Source organism: Coptis chinensis, chromosome 9 (genome assembly GCF_015680905.1).
Source record: "Coptis chinensis isolate HL-2020 chromosome 9, ASM1568090v1, whole genome shotgun sequence".
Classification (NCBI taxonomy): Eukaryota; Viridiplantae; Streptophyta; class Magnoliopsida; order Ranunculales; family Ranunculaceae; genus Coptis; species Coptis chinensis.
Genome location: NC_141464.1, coordinates 10,941,983 through 10,953,892, shown reverse-complemented (window position 1 = coordinate 10,953,892; position 11,910 = coordinate 10,941,983). Strand labels below are relative to the sequence as shown.

At 33.9% G+C, this 11,910-nt stretch overlaps 1 long non-coding RNA gene across 1 annotated transcript; it reads right to left on the bottom strand.

Moving 5' to 3' along the window:
• Nucleotides 1-5,514: 5,514 nt before the first annotated feature.
• Nucleotides 5,515-10,234, bottom strand: LOC147474739 (uncharacterized). Its single transcript, XR_015207414.1, has 3 exons — nt 10,101-10,234; nt 8,164-8,295; nt 5,515-5,747 (listed from the first exon to the last, which is right to left on the bottom strand). It is a non-coding gene; the product is annotated as an uncharacterized LOC147474739 (long non-coding RNA).
• Nucleotides 10,235-11,910: the final 1,676 nt, after the last annotated feature.

The following is an 11,910-nucleotide window of genomic DNA, read 5'->3' as shown; positions in this document are numbered from 1 at the left end:
GCAAACAATCGGAGAAAGTCAAAAAAATTAATTAATAAGGGTCGAAAATTAAACACGTACGATAGAAAACCAAATTTCTCCATCTCCCACTTCTTTCTCTCTCCCCCCTGATTTCTGCCACTAGGGTTCGCGAGTTGAGAAAAATCAGTCCCCACCTCTACACCAGTACGAATTACAAAGTTCATCTACCCTAAACTTTGGGCGATTAGACCGGAGATATAATACAAGGTAATCTGTAACAATGAATTTATAATTTTTGTTTGGATCAATTTCAGGGTCATTCTAGAAGTCCACACGAGCTGAAGAAGGAAATGTACCCTCTAGTTTATGCTGGTGATGTATACAAACAATAACGGACTAATGATCATGGATATTATAGATTATTTCTTGTATAGAATTCTAAATAGAATAGTTTTGATTGGGAAGAAATGAACGATTTTATTTGGGTAGAAAAATCCGAAACTACTGTCATGCTTTTATGAGATTTTACTTCATTCCAATATTGATAAGAAGCCCCCTTAAAAGTTCCTCTACATCTTTTTCCTTGGGAAGGTTAGTTAATTACTCTACCGATACCTGGAAAGCTAGACTCATTTCCCTCGCATGGAATTCTGTTCTTTGCAAATAAAGAGGAGGATACTCCATTCCTGTTTACTTTTAGAAGAGAAGGACATGTCACATGAGTGGCTCCATTTGAACAGGACCTTCTAACCTTGATGTAGCTCAGGTGATACTTGAGGCACAGAGTACTACTATATTGTACCTTATTGTTTGCTTCCAGTCCAATTATGCTAGAAATATTATTTTAAATAATTTTGACTGGTGCTTTCTGATTAATAATCATTTGCTTTTATTTCATTTATCATTTCAAGAAGATGGAAATAGCCACAATATTGATCTATAGTGTGACAGTTTGTTAATCACGATTAGATGCACTTTCTTTTACAGTGAAGAAGAAGCTAAAAAACAAATAATTGCAGGTTCAACTAATGGAAGTTACTATGATTTTAATTAACTGCAACATCTCTACGGTAAAAGGCTAAAAGCATACCAACTCGGAGGTGCAACATCCTTTGAACCATTATCGTATTATTGTGTATCCTTTTTCTTTTCGATCTTATTGAATAATATGTTTTGTTTTGAAATTTCTCCAGAATTGCCAAGTATACACGATCCGTTCCTACATCTCCAAGGTAGATTAAAATGAAGATTATGGGGGTGAGGAAGGTATTTTGTTTTGAAACATCTTGCGCAACTCACGAGTTTACTCATAAGAACTCATGCTTAAATGTTTTTTTTTGTTATTATCTACTCATTATACATTGATTTTATCATCATTAGTCCCTTATTGTTTGATCATGGATATGTGACGTATACCAGTACGAATTACAAAGTGCATCCTTGTTTTGCATTCTTTCTTGTGTTAGGAACCTCCAAGATTCCTTGCATCATAGACTCATAGCTGATGTATAGCTAATTGCTCTTTAACTTGAATGCATAGTTCCTATCTATGACAATGATCAATGAGTAATTAGTTCGTAGTCTAACTTCTCACCAATGTGTAATGGTAAGTCAAGTTTTAGCAGCTTTTGCATATGAGTTTCTTTGGAATTTTTAACCTGATCTCGGTTACATTCAGATAAGTTTGGTTTGGTCACTTTAGTGAATATAATTGGTTACAGACAATAAGAACCCTAGTGTCAATGCTCTTCTTCTATTGCTGCTACTCTCTCTAATTTGTGAATGCAGTATGAGTATATTTGTTGGGTACTACGACTCCCATTTTATATTCTTTTTGAAGTGTTTTGTGAAAGAAACTGTTGTGATGATACCACACCAAGGTCATCCACCGATGCTTGCAACTGCTCATGGTGGAACGCACTATTGGTGGTATATATTCTTCTGCTCTTTTTCTTTGTTTTGATAATTATATTTACATATCCTGGATATTGTTCCTACGCGCATTAGATAAAATTGGACTGATGATAAAATTGAACTGATCATGTATTATACTTGTAAAAGGTCATAAAGATGTATTCTAAACATATTCAGATCATGGATATAGTTTGCATATTATGGGAAAAAAGGAATAAAACTACACCATTATTTTGATGGACTAGACGTTTGTTTTTTCTTCATGTGTTATGTGGGAAATTGTTAGGATCATTTTTAATAGCCTTGAGCCTTGACATAAGCAGGTCTTTTGCTTTTTTCTTCATTTTGGATAAGTGAAGGTGCTTTCAAAAGTAAGTGCGTCGTGTTCACTTTGTTTTGTTTTTGTTCTGTGTTTGTCTATGTGATGTTAGACACTTGCACCAATCGTGATTACATTTGCAAGTGCCAGACGACCTGTATATGAAATTGGTATGGTCAAATTATTTGGATTAGATAATATCGATCTATTTTTTTTTTCTTTTTGGTTATAAAATATGACTCCTAGGAGTGTGTTGCATCAGTGATTTCTTAAATCCTTGAATCTTTTTAATTCCAAAGTGATATCTTAATTCAAGCTATTATGACTCTTAAACAATTTTTGTTTTGGGTAGTAGCTCATTAGACACCTAAGGATTGGATATTAGTAATTGTTGTGAGGAGTTATGCTCTTTGAAAGACAAGATGCTCGAAATGAATTTTCTATACTCCTTTGACTTTTATGGTTTCATATTAGTTGTTATCATGTTGATGTGCAAACAGTATGCATTGTATACTCACTTTCTTTGTTGACGTTTAATGGCTTTCAGAGGACATTAAATCCCAAAGCAGCCCAACCTCCATCAACACCCAAGTTAGGCAACAATGCAAATAAGAAAACAGGAGATTAAGCAATAGGTATGTAAGTATTTTATTTACACGTGATATATAACTCAAATGTTACATTGTCCTAAGATTTATACTTTAGATTGTGGAAACAAAAAAATAAGAAAACAAATGTCAAGCGTCATTTGGGGGGGCAACAATTGATTTAGGGCCGATAAATTGTAGTTTACACATTATATATTATTAAGATGTCTGCTTCTGCTTATATTTCTTTAGCATTCTATTATTTTATGGTATTCTTCGTTATTAAGTTATTATTTTATGGTATTGATCGTGCAGATGACACTTAACACTCAAAGATACCTATGCACAAGATGAACTTGATGTTGTTTGACTTGAAATTCTGAAGTTCATCTAATGGAATGTTCGAGCGAGTCATGGTGTCTTAGCTAGGTTTGGACCCTTCTAGTTAAGGTTTGGGGATTGATCTCAACATTTGTATTTTTCATTGTAAAACTCATTTGATGTATAGGTGGAACAAATATATTACTCCTTTGATACTTTGGAATGAAGAACAAGTTAGTCATTATTATTTCTTTATTGACGCAAAAATTATCAAATTCTTTTAGCAATTCACTGTTGCACGGTCTAAATTTGTTTCTTTCGTTTGTTGCACGATGAATATATTGTCTGAGCAATGTGTTTTTAAATCAGTGTGGATACCGTGAAAATATATGCAAGTTGAAATTAAATAATTAGGGGATTTTTTTTTAAAAAAAAAAGTATAAACCACGGTTGTGTAAGAACAGTGGTTTAAGGGGATTATATAAACCACGGTTTGAATCAAACAGTGGTAATTATTATTACTATTTCCCACGGTTAACATCACACACAACGTATGTAAAGACTATTAACCACGGTTTCTGATATCATAATACCTTGGTTTTTCCAAAAACCATGGTAAATAGAGGATACTTAATACCACGGTTCTGTTAGAAGTATTTGTTACGGTGGTTGTTACCACGGTATGAAAACAGTGGTTAAAGGCTTTTTACCACTGTAAATAACAGTGGTATATGAGCTTTTTCGTAGTAGTGTTTGTCCATATTCTTAAATATGTGAAAATCTAGAAAAAGTCAACATTCCACAGTCAACGGTCAATGTCAAAGTCAACCCATCATTGTCAAAGTCAAACTGTCGTTTCCATGTTCAACAGGTTTAGGGTCATAGCCATGGTTCATGGCTAAGGGCAAAGGTGCATGGCTCATGGGCTCATGACTAAGGAAATGGTTTGGACCCAACTAGCCAAGCCCAAACCCAAACCTTAGAACCCGGCCCCAAAAGTCAAAACATTTAAAGACCCAATTAGATCTATTTTAATTACTAGATATAACCCGTGCCGACGGCACGATTGGTTATGAGGTGCTTATTATGTTGTTTGTGGCACTGAATGTAACTTTACCGCATTCAGTATACAACGTTTTACCATGACTATATCCCAATCATTCTATTGATTTTATGCAAACCTTTTCTCAACCAAATGGGAATTGGGGACATTCCCTGGATACCTTTTTGGTTAATACATGTTGATAAGTATATTCTTCTAACAGTAGTACTACACCAGTCAAAAACTCAAAGATGATAAAGAATTGAAGGAGTTCTTTGAGAAGAGCATGTACCTCTATTATAACCAAATTAGAACAAAGATCCTCGCTTGACTTTAAGAAGCTTCAACATTCATGGTTTTTTCAGAAGCTTTAAGAAATTTGTCTTGAAGCTCACTTAATGGGCGACACTTCATGGGCACTTCTTCATGCAAGAAAGGACTCAAACCAAAACCCATTGAAGCCCTTCCACAGAATTAAGGTGTTGGCAACTATTTAATAGCCCCTTAATTTTGTTAATAAGATTCATCAAATTCATTCATTATATACTTAAATTTGGTATTGAAGAGAACCTTCAAAGCTTTTCGACACCCACATTGGAACATATTAACCGGTCTTTAAATTTGGTTGGAGTTGGCGGTGCATGGCAAGTTGAAGTTATCTCGACCGATTGGGCTTTTGAGGACATCTTTCGACCAGGTCTCATGGCTTTCGGTTAGGAAGAGGGCGTTTGCATAAATAGGTAAATCAAGTTCATGCTTTAGATTCTTGAATCTAAGGTCTTTGTTGAATTCACGATCTACGATCTATACTGTAAACTGTAAAGGTGTTCCCCTAGGTAGTACCCAATTCCTAAGCATATACAATGCAAATATTTGAAACGACAAAATTTTTGTTCATTAAAAGTTACCTGCGGTTGCACATACTTTTTTCTTTGTTGAGTGTTCAAGTATTTACAGTGGTCAAGGAGAATAGTTATTTTTTCGACAACTAACGTCAAGGAGGATAGTAACATAGATCTACTCGACTTTATTCCAGTTGACATGAGACTCATTTCAAGAAAATCTCACACTTAGTATTCTAATTCTCCCACATTTGAAGTCATGTAGGTGTCACTTTATATATTTTCTTGGCACATTTCGCTGCATGCCGCATTAGATGTTACATCTACCATATGTACAGAAGTTGGTATCTTTGAGGTAATTTTCAAGACATTCATCAATCTTCTATTGACCTTGAATCTGGAAGGTAAGCTTCTCGAATAGAAAATATGCATTCAGTGCAGTTGAGGAATTAAGTAACATTGCTAAATCGAAGAGGTCAAGAGTTCAGATTATTACCATTAGAGCACATCTCCTTGCAATTAGCTTAGGCTACGTTCTTTCTTCTTTTAAAATTTTGAAATATGAAACATTGGAAGTGATTTCGAACTTACACTTGATCTAGCACTACACTTCACAGTAACGGAACATCTCCTTGTAATTAGCTTAGAGTGCGTTGTTCTTTCTTCTTCCAACTTTTTTAAATTTGAAACACATCTTAGCACTTTTCTTCTCAGTGGATTCATGAGCGCCAACATAGTTGTTGATTAGCTCCCAATAGTCTCTGAAAAGCCGACAAATTTAGTTGGTTATTTTCAGAGTTATCCCATTGTTCAATACAAATGACATCTGGCTAGACATCCAGGAAAATAATATTAGAGCAAAATTAGAAGTAACATATTAAAGCAACATAAGACTAAGAGCATACTTTAATCAATTCAACTTCCAAGAGTCATAAACATGTTGGACTTGTCAAAAGAGGGCCAAGCATCCAAGGATCGTGTATTCTTTCTATCATGTCTTCAAAACAACTATGAGCATATATATATATATATATATATATATATATAACATGGCACAATCAAGTAGTATATATAGTAGGAACTAAATGTTCAAATTGAAATCCAACCATTATTAAAGAAGAGTTCTATGTAACAACATTATTTGTCAAAGGAGTCGATGTTTCTTGAAACCTATAAATAAACTGTGTTATAGTTTCTATGTTCCCATCAATCGAATTTCTTTGGTATAAATTATCAAGGAAACATGCCAGGCTATCAATATTTCATCATACCATCTCTTATCAAATGGAACTTGGTTGTGTTATTTGTTGTATTGCGGCAATAACCAACTGAGGAAAATGAATCAAAGTCCATCAAAGTTCTCCAAACTTAAATATTAAGACAAATAACTAACTTCGAACTTATAGTGTTATAGACCCCATCGATCAAGAGTTTTTGCAAAGTAATTACAGTATTGAGAAGCACACATTCTGTATTCCCAACACTGAACTCTAACTATACACCCAGAGTAACATTCCTAGTATTCACTTGCAATAAGGAATAACATCTTTGCGTTACAGTGTAATAATTACTCCAAACAAATAAAGATGTTGCTCGATCACCTTTTCATGCTAGTCTTATGATAGTATCAATCTTGTTCTAATTACATACTATTAATTATAAATTCTACTCACCTGTCTAAACTTCTGAACACCACGTAAAGTTTGGTCCAACCACACATCACTTTAGAACTACCACTCTAAACACAATCTATGGATTTCAAAAATTGCATATATCAACCACTTCATATGTGATGAAAGAGAGGCCGCAGTAGGCACAACACAAACCATAATTGTAAAAGAAATGTCTCATTACTCCATTGGTAATAGATGTCTCGTTACTCATTTTGCATTAAGCAATATATGAGAATCATCAAAGATCCAAAGAAAGGACCGATGTACCAATCAATAATCCTAAAAACACAGGCAACACTAACTATAGCAGATTACAACGATTGAAAAATAATTTAGCACTTTTAAAGGTTTGACTCCCTTCGAGACTTGATAATCCATCTATAATGCTTCAACGACTCGCTGAAATTAAAATATGGGCAGTCAATAACCCCCAACCCTTTGTTTGTTAAGTTAAAGCTGAATCTCCCAGTTGAGAAGGCCATGGGATTCTCTACCCATTGTTGAACATCCCCTAATATTCTCTACCCATTGTTGAACATCTACCCCCTAGTAAATCTCAAAGTACTAACTGTTTAGGCTAAAGAAGTTGTCACGGTTTTACACCTTATGCTTATATCCAATATCTCAAGTTCACATAGTAAGCAAGGGATAAAGGGATCAACAATTTCTAATCCATATAGGGCCACCGAACAGGGTTTCAGAAGAAACTTGAATATTGTATGAGTGAAACATTCTAAATGACAATTCTACTCATCCAATAATGTCATTTGTATTAGTAAGTATGCAAGATTTCAAAGTATCTGAAAATACTTGACTAATACAATGCAAGAATGCTTCCTAGAGCGAAAGTATCTTCATCTCTTAGACCACTTTCAATGGACATTGAAGATCAATTTGTGCAAAGGAACTTACAGTAATAAAAATACTATAGATGAATAGCTTACTGCAAAAGCAAGTATAATTTTGGGATCAACTGAAATCAAACACATATTATGCATTTATGCACACTGAATTCAACACGCTCTATTAAACAATTCTTTAGCAACAATACTTGGTTCCACCAAATTATGCCCTCTTACCTATTCACACCACTTGAACACAACATGAAAAAGATCAAACCTCTTTGGTGCGATTCCACAAAACTACTTTTATATCCTTCTTTTTTTTGGTTGGGGTGGTGATATTTTTTGGGGAGGCTAGTCTCATGAAGTACTATTGTACCTTGGTTTACACTATCCTTGCTAGGAGAAACAATCAATAAACCATTTCCAATTTAAACAACTCAAAATACAAACACATTAACTCTTAAATGGCTAATTCACAATTTCCTACCAACATCAACAAAAAATAAAAAAAAAAAAAAAAAAAGTAAAATAGAGAAAAATGATCAAATATAGTAATCGATTCAACAAATAAAGTGACACTTGGATTTCTTAACAACAATTTTTTAGTAAGCATCATTTTAATTAAATCATCCAATGGAAGTATACGAAAGAAACAATACCTTAATTTGAATTTCAATCCAACGATGAGGGAAATGAAGAAAATGTACATGTTTTCCTCGTGGCTTGATCATTTCCCGCATCCTGGCTTGAAGTACGTAAGGTAGTTACAAACTTGCAATATACCTTAATACCTATCAAAAAACAAAAGGAATAAAAGGTTTAGTATGGATAGGCAGGCAACAATTAGGAAGTATGCATAAAACCTTTGTTGGGAATAAATAAAAAATTAAAATCTGACAACAATAAGAAGATATATAATTGCTGAAAATCCAATAAGAAAACGGGATTTAGAAGCCCACACTGGTATGTGACATACTGACATCCTTACACAAATATCAATGAAAAGTACATGTTCGTAGCGCATATTGTATAACACAGAAATAGAGCACTTCTTCACCTCACATGCCCTTATTAGATATAAGGCTTAGGCAATCCCTAGATCTGAGAATCAGGTTTTGCTCCGGCTTTTGGGAACATGACGTATTCTGTAGGCAGAAGTAGGGTTGGTCGCCCTTCTGGGGTTTTGACCCGCAGTTGCTTATGAGAATGCCTCTATTTTGAGCCCACAGAATTCTTTTTCTCAAACTAAAATGAGCATAAATACCAAAAGAGCCCAAAGAATTCTATTTTTGTGTTGTACAATCGCTATTAACATGTACTTTTCATTGATATTTGTATAAAAGAATCTTAGGCATTACATATAAATGTCATAATAGAAATCTAACTGAAATCGTAGTAGTGGAGTTATTGGTAGAGGAGAATTCTATATGTGGTCATTAGTCATTATATATAAATGTCATAACAAAAATATCTAACTGAAATCATAATCGTTATTGGTAGAGGAGATTGAGGGCAATGGAATCTTTAGTTCTTGATATCTTGCAATGAAGGACCCAAGAGGGCCAATAAGTTGTCAAACCTTCACGAAGGATTTGGGAATGAGACTTCATTAGTGGGTCCACTATAAGTCAAATTTGTTTATTGCAATTAGCATTTATGAAAACACACTCTCAATTATATCTTCAATCGACATTTCCAAAACAAAGGGGAGTGCTTAAATTCTTGAAGGTTAAGAATGCATAAGATTTTATTTTTATAGAAAAATAGTATCCATGATGATTAAGGAAAGAAAGGATGCTTTAAAACATGCTTTAAACAGTAGAGAAGTTACAAATAACGTTGTATGCTTTTAAACACCATTTATTTTCTTCAAGCACATTAAAGCGTTACAAACCACTAAAAGTCGGTAGAGAAATTGCATACTAATCAAATTAACTCTTATTGAATGGGAAAGGAAAACGGAGAGCAACTATCGGAAGGAAATAATCAGTGGTGCTCTAACTCTCAATAAGTATGCGAGAGGAAAAAGATGAGTAACCGATGTGTACTAATTAATTGGGTGTCTATTAATTTTTGGTGAAGGAAAAGGAAATTGGCTAAAATTAACCTCTATGAACTAAATTTTTTGGGTGTCTACCAACATAATGCACTAAAATTAACCTTTATGTAGAGGATATGAGACAAAAGTGTTCTAAATCTGCTACCCCTCTCGCCCTCTTTTTGTTAAAAAAAATAGCAACTCAGAATCACTTTCAAAAGAGAAAGGATTTGAAAAGGTAGAAATCAGTGGCGTCAATACTTCAACATGCACAAACTAAACAAACAAATAAATTGGGATGTATGCTGAAATTGTTTAGGTGCTCAAATGAGATTGAAGACAATTACTCACAACAGAAAGTATCCCAAAATGGTATCAAAGATGCAAAGCAACCTCAAAATTTAGAACATAACGGGAAACAACAACCCAAAAGGAACTTTGCATAGAAAATTTAGTAAAACAAATCGTAAACATATAAAAAAAACCGTGTGCATCACTAAATTGGCCTAAAGAAGTAAAAGAAAAACTAAAGAATGGAAATCAAAATGGGTAACTTACATGAGATGAAGTACCTAGAAACACGGATCTTGTAGGTCGACAAACACCCCCACATTAAATGAACACAATAAATTTCCCAAAGTCTAGCATGGAATTTCACCATCCCGAAATTCATATCTTTGGTGCCTTCCCGAAAGCAAATAAATTTCTTTTAAACCATTGGCTGCACATTAATTACACTCCAAAGACATACTCTTCTATCATAACCAATATATAATCTTGGTCAATTTATCAAACACGTACACTCCATCATCTTTTAGGTTCTTCAAGTTTTAAAATGCTGACCATAAGGAAAACTAATGGATTAGAAGTGTGAACAACCTCTAACTTTGTAAATGAGCCAAGATAGGCCTCCCAAAAAGGGCAATGAAATGCTTATAAATAGTCATGCTAGGTATACTCAGATTGGTGGCTTGGCATCAATTAAATCAATACAAATTTGTAATAATGTTCTGGGTTCATGTAATGATCATGAATCACTCTGCCATACCACTATAAGTGCAACTTTTTCATCCCGGCCGGTACAATCATCTTCTATTTATGCCTGTCCATTCAAAAATAAATCCTGAAAGAAACTTAAGGATCTGAATAAGGTGTACCTTTGTAGTGCCTCCATATTTCTTTTGGAGCCACTATAAGTACACTTTTTCTTCCCGGGCATTACAATCATCTTCTATTTATGTCTTTCTATTTATGCCCTTCAATTCAAAAACAAATCTGAAAGAAAACTAAAGGATCCGAATAATGTAATGTTTTACACCCTTTCACTGAGTGAATGCTTACAATGTATAGTGGAGGAGGATGCATTAGGTTGTATTTATGATTGATTTCATTAATATAGTTTGGGGGTAGCCGGTCTTAACCCTTTTAATTACTTCAAAAAAAAAAATGGTCCAAATAAGGTGTAGCTTTGTAGTGCCTCCATATTTCATTTGGAGCCAGCAATAGACACTCTACTATGTTGTGAAATTTTTTAAAAGTACCATATCGAGTGTAAAAGGGATGGGAACGAAACAACAAACAAACAAGTGAAAACTTCAAAACAAAAGACAAATAGCCAAGACATAAAGCACAAACAAACTTAAGCTTTTAAATGTTGTTACGTGCTAACCAAGTCGAGCATACATGCATATAGCACTTGAGATACCAAGAACCAACATTGTATCTACTGACTTTTAATAGAATGAAAAATAAATTAAAGTAGACTAACACCACATCACATGAATTTATTAAGGAAGAAAAAGGAAATGTACCTAGCTAGAGTATATATGGTTCTTCGTGGTTTAATATTTTTTCCTCATCCTTAGCAAATCTAATCAAGGTAAAAATATTGAGTTCCTAGCAAGACTTTTTTGTGTAATTTCTTTTCTTTCTTCGTGCTTGTTAATCGCTTTTCTATCTTGTTCCATTTAACTGTGCCTTCCTAATCCCAACAGCTCAAGTCTTGAACTATCATATATTAGGCAAAATACTAAGCATACTAAGAACACCAATTTTTCTTGATAAACTGAATAGGCGACACCATGTAAATAAGATGTTTGTAAGGATTTCTAAATCACAGCAAAACAAATTTATCAAAAAACATTTGAAATTGCAAACCTCAATTTGATTGCATTTTTTTTTTACATAAATTTGTTGGATTGGAAGAGGAACCTTGCCTTGAGAAATTGGGATAGAGAGTTTTATCTGAGGGAGTTGAGAGAAGCTAAGTTAGTAAAAGTCATGCTCTACTTTAACTCTATTGATAAATTTTGGTAGTGGAGCAACGTAAGGTAACAATCACTGGTGCTCTAATGGGTGTACTAATAGT